The sequence below is a fragment of the Euprymna scolopes genome, chromosome 16 (assembly GCF_053919585.1).
Source record: "Euprymna scolopes isolate OS-2025 chromosome 16, ASM5391958v1, whole genome shotgun sequence".
In the NCBI taxonomy this organism is placed as follows: Eukaryota; Metazoa; Mollusca; class Cephalopoda; order Sepiida; family Sepiolidae; genus Euprymna; species Euprymna scolopes.
This window is the reverse complement of record NC_136497.1, coordinates 42,979,616-42,992,769: the sequence shown is the minus strand read 5'-3', so window position 1 is coordinate 42,992,769 and position 13,154 is coordinate 42,979,616. Positions and strand designations below refer to the sequence as shown.

General features: G+C 34.5%; 1 protein-coding gene across 8 annotated transcripts in view; it reads left to right on the top strand.

Moving 5' to 3' along the window:
- LOC145295929 (sex peptide receptor-like) overlaps positions 1-13,154 on the top strand; it is a 701,703-nt gene that overhangs the window by 445,190 nt on the left and 243,359 nt on the right. For 5 of the 8 annotated variants that reach the window (XM_080141813.1, XM_080141810.1, XM_080141809.1 and 2 more), the window contains one exon: positions 3,699-3,814. The exons of the other annotated variants lie outside the window; for them this stretch is intronic. The gene's annotated coding sequence lies outside the window, so the exon portion shown is untranslated. The remainder of the gene's footprint in view (positions 1-3,698; positions 3,815-13,154) is intronic. 8 annotated transcript variants of the gene reach the window in all.

The window sequence follows — 13,154 nt, the reverse complement described above, 5'->3', positions numbered from 1 at the left end:
TGAAAATAGAGAACTAGAAGGAAACCACGCAAGCAAAGATATTCACTTTCCATTCTTTTGCGATCGACACCTGGAAAGTGATTGAAAACTATATAAAACCAACCAGCGTTCTTGGAAGTGTTTGAATATCTGTCCAAATATGTTCCTGCCTCCCCTCCAAGAATAAGATGAATTCCAGGTGGACAATATCAACGACGCATGAAGGTATGTCCAAAATACATGCATTACACACACGCCCGCGCGTGCGCATATGAACAATTAGACATATATATCAAGAATAGACAGCAACAACATAAGCTAGGGTCCAAACAGTGAAGAATAACCAACCATAGACACGTATACACATCAGGATGAACACTTTGTCCCAAGTACGCATATCAACATTTAGACGATTATACGACACACACTGTTTTTGCTGCCTTTTTAGAACACCATATTATAACATTAAGCTCTATGGAGAACACACCAAGTTTTAATAAATTTTGTATGTGGCAAAATAAATTAACTGTACCTTTTGAAAGTTTCTATAGTACAGATATATATATATATATATATATATATATATATATATATATATATATATATATATATATACTAGAAGATGTACCCGATGTTCCCCGGTATTAAACGTAACGTTAAATTTCTAAACAAAAAAAACACGGAAAGAAACTGAGAAATGTGAATGTGAGTATTATATTTTTTCTAAACAGTTTACTTCTTGTAAGTAAAAAAAAAATCGAGCTGAGATCGAAATCAAATCCAACACACATTGAATCAAGTACGATAAGCCATTATGCCAGTTTGGCACTATCTTTAAAAAGTGTTTTCAAACGTACTTATTCTTAACATATGGTGAACGATTTGCGCATGCGCATTCGTGAAATAGTTGACAAACAGATGAAAATCCGATAATCCCCCAAGTACCAATTTTCAATTTTCTTCTCTTAGCAGCTTTTTCCGGATGATAACCGATGAAAACGTTTTGCACGTGTCTGAATACCCTATATACCAAATTTCAAGTCTGTAGATAAAAACTTCGTGAAGTCTTTAGGTTGAGAAGTGTCCTCACACACACATACACACATATCCTCACTTTTATCGATGTGTAGATTACATATATTGCAATAACATTATGTACGAGTTATTCATGGCGAATCTTGTATAAGAAAACGGAAGCCAGAACTGTTTACTCTATTAATCCCAAGTAAAATGCACACACTGAAAATAAAGGGGCTACTGTGAATTTGAAAAAAAACATGTATGTGTGCATCCTATATATGGTTTTGTGAAGCGAGGTGTTTGTTACTAATACATATAAATCATGTTTGTATAGTGATGGGAACAGGGAGCAGAATCAATTCAAGTAGTTTAATGAAATAAACAATTAGAGTAGAAAACCTTCCGAAATTAAAAACAATGTAACCGGTTCGTCGGGACATATGTGACGGAGGGACAGGGCTGGAGGTTGGTAGCTAGTGAAAGAGAGATTAGATTACAGGGTTGAACGATAAAATTATCGCCCTAAAAAAGAGAACATAAATCCATTTCCGTTTAATAAAAAAAAACCGGTTTCGTTTTTTTTTTGTTTTTTTTTGCAGACCATCTTTAAATTAGCCAGCAGTTTACAAGTCTCAAGGGCAATATGTGCCTTCTATATGTCTGAAGGTGACACAATGTTCAACGAGCAAGATAGGAGATGCGCCGTTATACAACTCATGCTCTCTCCAAGTTATGACAACAGGATCATTGCCATCCTTCTCAAAATGCTTCGCTAAATTGTCACGAATAACAGAGACGTGCCCAGATTGATGAAAACACGGTCTTCGGCCACGGTTATGGTTTTTGGTGTGGTTTCAAGTGAGGGCCACATCATGCCACCTCACATTTTCGAGGTCGGCTTGAAAGCCAACACCAAAGTGTACCTGAATGTGCTGAAGAGTGCGGTGATCCTCTGGTGCAATCAGGTGGTCGCTGGCAGACTCTGAGTGTAGCAGCAGGACTCGGAACCGGTCCACAAGTCTAAAGAAATCCAGGCTTGGCTTCAGAAGGAGAGCTACTAATTTGTACTCTTCTCTTAATGGCCTCCTCCTCACCCGATCTGAACTTGCTGGACAACTTCATTTGGTTATACGTCGAAAACATAACTAACATGATTTCCCATAACACCAAAGCCAACCTGATTGCCCAGTATTCGCTGAATATTCGCCGAACTCCCGCCTGCGCTTGTGTAAAACGCATACTCCCAGTTCGGGGCCTGTATATAGGCGGTTATTGAGTCTGTAAGCGACTACATTGAATAGATATCAGCTCTATAACATAACCAAAGTATCTTGAATTGATTTATTTCAATAAAAGGTTTAAAATAAAGTTGTCGTATTGTTTTCTTTAGGGCGACAAATATATCTTTCACCCTGTAGATGCTATTTTGAGGACCCTATCCGGACGAAGAGATTAATGATGATGCACCAGTTCAGATATTACAATAATAATCCAGACATGTGCTTTGTATTTGTTTTTGTGATTTAATATGAGATAGATAGATAGATAGATAGATAGATATATTAAGCATATAAATCATTAAATGCGTAAAAAAAAGTATAAAATTACCCAATCCGGAAAATAGTAAAGATAATGGTAAATAAAAGTCAACAAGGAGGAAAAGGCAAGTTTTGCAATTCAGTTTAAATCCGTGCCATTCTAACGAGAGAAAACACTTTCATCAGAATTGTGACTGCTGACAGCAGATGCCATTTGAGAAATTATAACTGACAAGCGAAAATTTAGTCGCCATTTTGTTATCTGTCTGCCCAGCATAAAACATCTGTTTTAATTTATTGTATGGACTTTTTCGATTTTAGCCATTTCAGACAGCTGCAAAAAAATATCAAATAACGAAAGGAGGAAACGAACTTTTTCCTCTATTTTTCCCTTTTTGTTCTTTTTTGGCCTTTATTCTTCGCGATCTTCACAAATTCTTCGACTTCAATTCATGTACATCATCAGCAGCAGCAACAGCAAAAACAACAAGAATATTATTTACAAAAAGTCGTTACCAATCGTTTTTGACTGGCTAAATCAGGTAGGGTCCCTAAAAGTCTGAGTGACGAAAAAGTCTCCCCTCATTTCCAAAGTTCTCTGTTGTTGTTGTTGTTTGTTGTTGTTGTTGTTGTTGTTGTTGCTGCTGCTGCTGCTGCTGTTGTTGTTGTTGTTGTTGTTGTTGTTGGGGGGGGGGGGTTTGTTTTTGTTTTTTGTTTTTGTTCTTTTTGGTATCCATCGCAAATTATGTTTCGTTTGTTGGGATGTTATATGGGTATAATAGGCATCTCCAATTCATTTGCACAAAATTGGTGACGTTATCATTTTTTGCATAAATTCAATATAAAATGATTAATAGGAATAACGTTTTTGTTTTTGCTATTATTCGGTTTTGTACGATTTTGATATTTACACAAATATATCTGTTTAAAAAATTATTTTAAAATAATTATGCGTTCATTTTTTCACTGAAATAAAATATTTCTTATGCAATTAATATGTGACTTCAAGCCACTAACATATTAATATTATATTAAAATATTAATATATGAACATATATTAAGAATGTTAAAAACTGTTACTATAAATTCTATGTTTATAACTGAACAGTTCAAAGAATGAAAATATGAATAATTTTAATATTTTAAAAATGTGTTTTGCAGGTTAACTGATTACAGTATATTTATAATATAGACCCAAGATTGAGACCACGAAAGGAAAACATGGAACACGGATTCGGTGTAACAAAGATATATTAACAAAAGGTTACAAGAATAGGGTAAGTGGTACTTACTATCCGGTGCTGTCCAATATGGGTAGTCATACGCGCTGCGCACTATTAGTACTCCTGCTGATTCAAAGGTATTACGATACTACCCACATCATAATATAGTACTGAAAGAGCCCATGATGCAGAAAACTTTCGGTCTCACAACTGTTCCAAGGGTTTTATTTTATTTTTATTTTTTTAAGGGAAAAAGGGGGGAAATAAAACTATCAATACTTTTCTTGTTGGGATTTACGTCAAGTGGTTGCGTAAATTTTCTTTTTCTTCCCGGGCGTCGTACTTCCGGAGTGACTTTGGGCGTGTCAAGATCGAAGTGATCGAATATTATGAATTTTGTTGTAATTTCTCTGATTCTAAACGGTATTCCTATGGCTTGTTCATATTCAGGCACCACCATCTACGGCAACACTTCAAAGGCCGGAAATGACGAAGTTCTCTCTGATTCTCTCTACTCTGATCTTGAGCACGTGGAGCAATGAGGAAAGAGATGGCTGGTTTATTTTAATGTATCTGAAACCTAGCTTCTATCAAAATATCATCAACGCTCTTATCCTCGTCTGGCATCAATTGAAATGAATAGCTTTCGCTTAGGGAGGCTCCATGTTTTGAGAAGCTTCTGGCTCTGACCTTTACTCCTGATTTGAAATGGAGTATTAACGTTACCAAGGTCACTGGAAAAATGGTGGGATCATCCTACCGCTCTAGTAAATATCTCACTACTGATGTACACAATTCTCTACATGTATAAGAGCCAAGTACGTTCAAGGATGGGGTATTGTTGCCACATCTAGGAAGGGGTTGCTAGATGCACCTTATCTTACTTTGACATGGTTCAAAATAGACTTCGTAGCCTAGTTAGGATGTTCTTTTCTCTTTCCTGCAACCTCTTTCTTACAGAAGAGACGTTGCAAGCCTGCCTCCGATTTACCATTATTTTCATGGTAAATGCTCGTCTGAGCTCCAGTTTATGGTCCCCCCTCGCCAAACTTTCACGACAAACAGTCGTCTAGCTCAAACCACTAGCAATAATTTTCCCCACTATATCTATGCCTAAACCTAAACGTAGATGCCATGAACAAAGCTTCTTTGCACGACTGTGGAACTCTCTTCCGTTTTCCTGCTTTCCAGCTGATAACAATGTGGTAGTCTTCAAGTCCAACGTAAACAAGTTCTTGATGAACCGTCCTTTTAAGTAATCCAATTTACCAAATTTCCACTACTAACGATTTCCACGATATTGTCCCATTGACTACTGTACACGCATTAACCCTTATCCTCGAGTGGCCTTCTAGCATTGATAAGTGATTGCTCATTTGTAAAAAAAATATACAATATGGCATTTGTGCGTATTTTTCGGTCTCTGGACAATATTAACCAGTTCGTTAATTCTTTGTTTGATGATGCCTACTACTGTTTTGTATCGAAGACGGACTTGACTTTTCTTGCGAACATTGTTTCTGCAGACGAGTGTCTTATAGGCGTGTTCGGGTTAGGGATTATTTTATACACCTGTAGACACTGCTGAAATGCTTTTTTCATCGGTGTACCTAGTATTATTTTTAATAAATAGAATGTCTACGAACCTCTTTAGAATGTTCACGAACCTCTCAGCCAGACCATTCGACTTGGAATGATACCGAGGGGTTGTAATGGAGTTCACTTCATACGACTTGCAAAAGTCTCTGAATTTACTTGATATAAATTGAGTACCGTTATCTGTCACCACACAATTTACAAAAAACTCGATCGTGCAGTTGGTGGTTTTTCTTTTACATTGTAGGGGCTCAGACCTTGTTGAGGGCTATCCACAAAAATGAGGTAGTACACGTTGTCTGTGGATCCTGCAAAATCCACATGAATTCTGAGTGGTCTGAGCTTGGCCTTAGTTTGTACATCGCAGTTGGGGAGTTTGCTACAGGCTCGCATCCCTTCCAAGATTCTATAATTTCTGCTATGTTTTTGTCCATTTTGGGTCAATATACATAGCAGCACATGTGGCTTTTCGTATGGTTCTTCCTGGATGCCCCGTGTGAAAATCTCTGAGGATATTTGTACGCTGTTTGGAACCATTACACGGTCATTGTACAGTAAGACATTATCACAGAATGAGAAACTACAGGCACATTCAAGTCTTTATTGTGAATTTTGTTTTTGATGGATTGTATAAATTCTCTCCAGATTCCCTTTTAATGTTGGCCATCTCTTTGTATTCTCGATAATATGTTTGATTTCACAATTCGTCTTTGGTGTGGGAATGATGAAGTCTTCGAAAACTTCTGTATTTTGAGGAATAAGTCGCGATAAGCTGTTCGCATAACAAGTATTTTTTTTAATATTAGGAACTCGATTTTAAAATTGTAGTTTAAGAGAATCGTTACACAACAAAACACTCTATTTGCAGTATAGACTAGCAGACTTTTCTTGGACTCAAAGATTGTTATTATGTGTTTATGGTTTGTTTGTAGTATTAACCGTCTTCCATGTAGGTATCTGTGGAACTTTGTGACAGCCAATATTATTCCTAGAGCCTCTTTCTCTATTTGACAATATTGTTCTTCTCAGTTGGTAGTAGGGATTTAGAAGCGTGTGCAATAGCTTTTCGCGAATCATTTGGCAGCATCCGGATAATGCAAGCACTGGTATTGTGTGAGCTCGTATAACTTATGTCGAGACTAGAGTCATAGTGGGTGAGAGAGAGATCCTAAATCAATTTTTTTTTTTTAACTTTACGGTTTGTCCTTTTCTAAAGGTTCTTTTAGACACCCTCTAAAATTCCGCATTAACCGTTGGTAAATGTTAGTTAGGCCGAGGTAGATTTGTAAGGCTAAAACGTTATCTTGGGTCGGAATGTTTCTGATCACGTTTGCTCTTTCTAGATCCGGTCGACGATCGTCTCTATTTATAATGTGACCTAAGTTTTTGATCTCTGATAAGAACAAGTCACACTTTGCCTTCTTAACCTTAAATCCGTATTCTTGTAATTTCTCGAATACGTTTACTATATTGTTCCCCTGCTCTACCGTAGTTTTACTGGTTTCCAGTATATCTTCCAAATAGGCTGTTGCGTAGTGAAAGTCACCCAGGATGTTATCCATCTCTAACTGAAGGTATTTGTCTGAGGTCGAATTGAGGGCTGTACTTTCTATTTTGCGACGAAAATACTCATTGGGCAATCACGTACATTGCATTTTTCTATCCAATCTGTTCTGAACATCCGAAATTTTTAGTGCATAGTCTTTCAACTTTTTAGTAACTCCGTTTAGTGTTACCTTGCCTAAGAGATTAATATTATCGCCGGTTACGAATTTACCTGTTTTATCTGTCTTCAATAGGATCGGGTTGTTTAATTGTCGCCAAGTATGCCAGTTGATGATTGAAAGACAAAACCCCGAGTCAAGCTGGAGTTTTATTGGGTCATTGAAAATATCAACAACCACATACTTTCTTAAATTCCTATCGACGATGCTGTCTGATTGAGCTGGCCTAATTTTACTTTTAGGTTTCCTCGTTTTGTTGGCGTCCCAAAACTGGGTAACGTTATGATACTTTTTAATTGCAATTTTTACAAAATATTTTCTTTTTGACTGGACAGAATTTCGTCCAATGACATTTACCACGATAGTTACATGGTCCACGCGGTTTCTTTAACTTATTTGTGTTTTTGTTTATTGCAGAATTTAAAACATGAAATTTCTCTTTTGACTGGGGGGGGGCTAGGCAGTTAAATTGCTTCTGATTTTTCTACTCTGAGCCACACCTGAATACTTGATCGTTTTTGACTGAAATTACTCTTTGAGAGTCCTCTGCCAAATGGTATAAAAGTTATGATTAAAATATTTACTTATATTAAAATTACACGGTGTTATATATTTTTTATATGAGATTAATTCTGTGGTACACTTTCGAGGTACTTAGTGTATAATCTATATACTTGGTGTAAGAACCGAGTGTTGTGATATGATTTTTTAATATAATAAACTAGTTGTGACCAAATTTTCATTTCATTTCATTCGGACAAAACACTAAGAAATGGGGTCTAATTAGAGTTGAGGCCCGGTTTTTTTTTTGTTTTTTTTGGTCACCTGTATTACTATTAAGATTATATAATTATCTAAATTTCTGCATGCAAATATATCCTAATTCATTTAGCCCGGGTTCGATCAGTCTCATGTCATGTAGAATGCGCTGCGCTTACATTTACAGCGAAGATAAAATAACAGACTTTTTTTTACAGAAAACATTAAAGTAGAGCTACATCTCAGATTGTTTTGACCGATTTAATATAAAGTGATGTCTCATTCCACGTATACATTTTGAACGATGCTGAAATTATTCCATTTATTTAGCAATCTTTTATTTAGCACTAACAGGGAGGCCCGGCATTGCCCTGTACTTGATTGAAAATCAATGAATATACCACACCATACGTTATTGTCATCGAAATCGATAAAATTGCCCATTTTTCAATCAAATCGATCAATTGCGTACTCTAGTTGGAGACCTACTACTTTCGTAGTCATCATTGCACTGTAGAGAACCTACTTTTAATTTTATCAAATTATTTTTATACTAGCTGTATATACCCGGCAATGTCACGTAAAAAAACATATTACCGGGCGGAAGGTTAAGAATATACTATTTCAGATGCACCAAATGTCATAAGTTGTTATGACTTTATTGAACGTTGACCATATTTTAGATTTTTGGAAACATGAAACTTAATCATTTTCAATGATTTTTGGAAGCATAAAACTTAATCATTTATATATATGAAATTCAAGTAGGAAAATAAAATATCATAGCTAAAAGGGAAACAAGGTAAAATGACAACTTCCGTTTCTAAACGCAGCTGGTGTTGGTTATACTAATAATTAAAAAATAAATTAAATTAAATGTAAATTAAATAAAAAATAAATTTAATAAATCAACTTTATACAATATTTCTAAGTAAAATATTTAAAACAATGTTATTACTAATTTCTATAAAAAATTTAGAGCTAATTATTGAAACAGATTTTCTTTAATCTAATATGTAAATGAGATAATCTCTTGAATGTTGATTCCTTTTGACTGAATAGTATATATCGAAATAATGCAGCATAAAATATATGAGAGTTCGTTTTCAGTATTAAAATCTATTTGTGAAACGGTCTACTTTTTGTATATATAACTAAATCGTGAACAAAGAAACAAAAAGGAATGCGACTGTATTAAAATAGATGATGTCTTGAATTAAGGTTTAAAATTAAAAAGTTAAGCATCATGACTAAATTGAACCCAAAAACGAAACCTTCATTTTGAACGCGTCCCTGTCTTATCTAAGAGCCTACCATTGATTATTGAAAAAGTTTTATTAATATTGAATTAAAGTTTAAAATGCAAACGTCAAGTATCATGGTTCAGTAGGAACATTCATTTCGAACGCGCCTCTGTTTTATCAAAGAACCTATTATTGAATTTATACGCCGCTCTCTTCTGCCTGCGCGGTGATGAAAGTTCTCAAATGCACTGGTGATGTAAGGGTTTATTAGGTATTAACTGTGTTTAAAACCAGTTGTTTCATTGTATTAAACCAGGCATTTGTGGCTGATATGAAATCATTACAGCTCATCAACGTCTTTGAACAAGCGAAACAAAACGAAAATAAACACACAGAGAAAACACCGGTTAACGGGCGATGTCTGTGCTCGGAGTTCCTGTTGTAAAGATAGACCTTAGTAAACGACGCTAAGAGATTCTGTTTACTGAAGGAAGGGAGGGATGACAGGAAGGGTAATCTAGGGCACGTGTGTGTGTGTGTGTGTGTGTGTGTGTGTGTGTGTGTGTGTGTGTGTGTGTGTGTGAGTGTGTGTGTGTGTGTGTGTGTCTTTGGCAGGGAATGGTTTAGAAAATCCCTCTTAAAACGTGAAGGCCCTGTTTAAAACAAACACATAACGCCACATATATAAAGTTACAAAAATTAAAGGTAGATAAAAAAAAATAAATATAGTATTAAAATATACTAAAATAATTTTTTAAATATATAATAATAATAATAATAATAATAATAATAATAATAATAATAATAATAATAATAAGGAAAAATGTTATTCATAAAATGATTCAATAGTAAATAATACTTAAGGATATTTCCCCTTATGCACCACCGAAAATATAGGATTCTTCAGGCTTTTAATAACCCATCCATAGCCTGTAATGAACATTAAAAATAAGATCTTTAGACAATGTCTCCACAAACAGAACTTCTTCCTTACCAAATGGCCTAACAATGACATAACTTAACCAACATGCACCCTAATTAACACGAAGACACATAAATACCGCATACACCTCTAAATCTAGACCCACCTACCAATCCTCTTCTAAATCCTATCTCAGCCATTTTCTCGTTACCTAACCTGCTTACCTTATCACAATACAATAAATTATGTAATACTTGACCTAATCGTGATATATGCCCCCGATAATTTGGAAAACCCTATATGGAGTAGTTTATATTCGGAGCACCTGACTCTCGTAACCTTTCCATTTCTCTTACAAGACTACGTAAACTGAACACCTCTCTTAAACTTGTTTTCAGTTTTCTTATGTATCAGACAATCGATCTAATTCTTACCCCCATCTTATTTTTAGTTTTTTCTTTATTTTTATCATTATTATTTATATATATGCGTTTTTTATTATTATTATTATTATTAGTAGTAGTAGTAGTAGTAGTATTTATTACATTATTATTATCTTTATTATTATTATTACTATTATTATTATTATTATTATTATTATCATTATCATTATTATTATTAATATTATATATTTTTAATTATTTTAGTATATTATTATAGCATATTTCTTTATTTATCTACCTTTAATTGTTGTGTGTATATATATATGTATGTATGTATGTATATATATATATATATATATATATATATATATATATATATATATATATATATATATATATATATATATACCTCAAGCAAGCCATTCCAACGTACTCTTCCGAATATTATCACCTGGATTATTTTGCCATCTTTGGTATTTTGATATCTACACTATTAATACCGAGGTGCAATGCACACTTAATTCAATGCTCAAATTCTATTACTCATGGAGATAATTACAATGGAATGGTATATCCACCCAATTCGGATATACTTTGTCAACATCGAGAAAGCATTTGGACCAAAGCAAATAACACGCAATCAACGCAACAACGAGTAAGTCTGCCCGGTATACTTTTCGAAATATAAAGAAGGAGCAGTACGCTTTCGCTATATGGGAATATCACTTTCTCCCATGGGCCTATTTTCTGCCCACCCGAATTTGTAACCCCGAATGACATTGGACTCCTTCCGATAATGGACTATCCAGGTTGTATCAACTTCTCTTTTCGTATAATTCTACATACCCGAAATTTGATGTACAGGCACTGAGATTTGGAAAAATATTTGTAATCCGTTTTCGGTCAGAAATTTGGCTGTTAAAGGATCAAAGTTCAACGATTTGACCTTTGAGAACTCTATCAAACTCATTCGCCAATTTTTGGTATAAACAATTAATACTTTAGATATAGGTTCCTTGGACATGGATCTAACTTACTAATTTGATTTGAGCCCCAAACACATAATGTTCAGTTGTCAAAGTTTTAAAAAATTTACCTCTGCGGTCTCTACCAAATTACTCAGATAATTTCTGGTCTAAACATTTGAAATTTTGCATAAAGGGTATTCAGATATTTTAATAGTTTTGGGTCGAAAATTTGAGTTACTAATAAATAAATGTATGTATGTATGTGTGCATGTCTGACTAAAACTTTCGACAAAGGCGATGGATTTTCACAAGACTAGTATCATTTTGAAGCTCGACCCTTCAGACGACAAATACCGAAAAAATTAGCTAAAAACGTTAATTTTTTCACCCTCAACTGAGCACTTTTCTACAGGGAGGGGGTCGCTTTTTCCGCCGATATTTTCAAAAGTCATCCCCTTTTTTCGATTGTTTAGCCTTAATTAAAAAATAGGTCACTTCCGGTTCGGCGGTGGTCGTAATAGCAAAGACGTCGCGTTTTTTCCGTTCTTTTCATCCTTCACGGTACGGGTTCGAGCCTGCCTTCCAGCTACCACTTTTTTTTTTTGCTCAACATACTCCTCCAACACCCGGGCAATACCGGGCTGAAATGCTAATAATATATATATAAATACGCTTGAACAATGTCTGTGTCAGGATAAGTATAAACTATATTTGATAAACATAATGAGTAACCAATTTTCTATTAGAGATATAGGGTTACCCATAACAACGAGAACTTGTCAACAATCCAATAAAAGCAAACGTGATAGATGAAAAAAAAATAATTATTTATTGAAATCTAAAACTATGCTATTAAAAATAAAACAATGGTGGAATTTTCATTTTATAAATACGTCCTGTAGATTGCGTTCTCCTGTAAGAATTGTTCTTAGAAATCTGCTTTTGAAATTGCTCATCGACTACTGCAACATCGTGGATTCTCTCTTTAGACTCATCCAGAGTTTTTAGTTGAGTTATGTAAGTTTCTTTAAGCTTGAGATAGTCACATAAGAAAAAAATCACAAACGGATAAATCTGGAAACTGAAGGGACCAGGCAATATTACCGAATCTTGTGATCATATGATTACCGAACAATTCTCGTAAGCCTTCAGTGATTGACGCGTATGTGTGTGATGTTGCTTCATTCTATTGTAACTAGTCATCCATGCTTTCTAAAATAACGAAATATTTACTTGCTCAAGGTCTCTATCTCGCAGTGTTGTCACTTACTCATGTCTAGCAATACGTACTTTTAAATTTCCCGTCTTTTGCAGTCCCTCTGTCAATAGTATTTGTACTCCCGTAAATGACATAATTTATATTTGACAGTTGAAGTAATTAAATACTATTTATTTGGTAGGAAATAGTATCTTGCTTTACATTGGAACGAATGATTTCAGGAGCATACAGTCTAAATTATAAAGGTTTAAAAATGAAAGTAAATAATATTTTAACGAACTTCTCGGTGTTGCTTAAAATATATATGCAATAAGTTATAATAATAGGTTCATTAACTGAACCGTTTACTTGCATTTGAGCATCAATCCAATTAAAGCGTTATCAAAAAGTTGATGTATAGCAATTCTTTGCTGTATGAAATTTGCGACAGGATACGGGTTTGGTGGCATTAACAATAGAAATAATGTGTCCATTTTACTCACCATGTAGTCTAAAATGTATATTACATAATTCACAATGATTGGTTCGTATGTATAGGATTAACTTTTATACATATTTAAATTTATACATAGAGCGAAG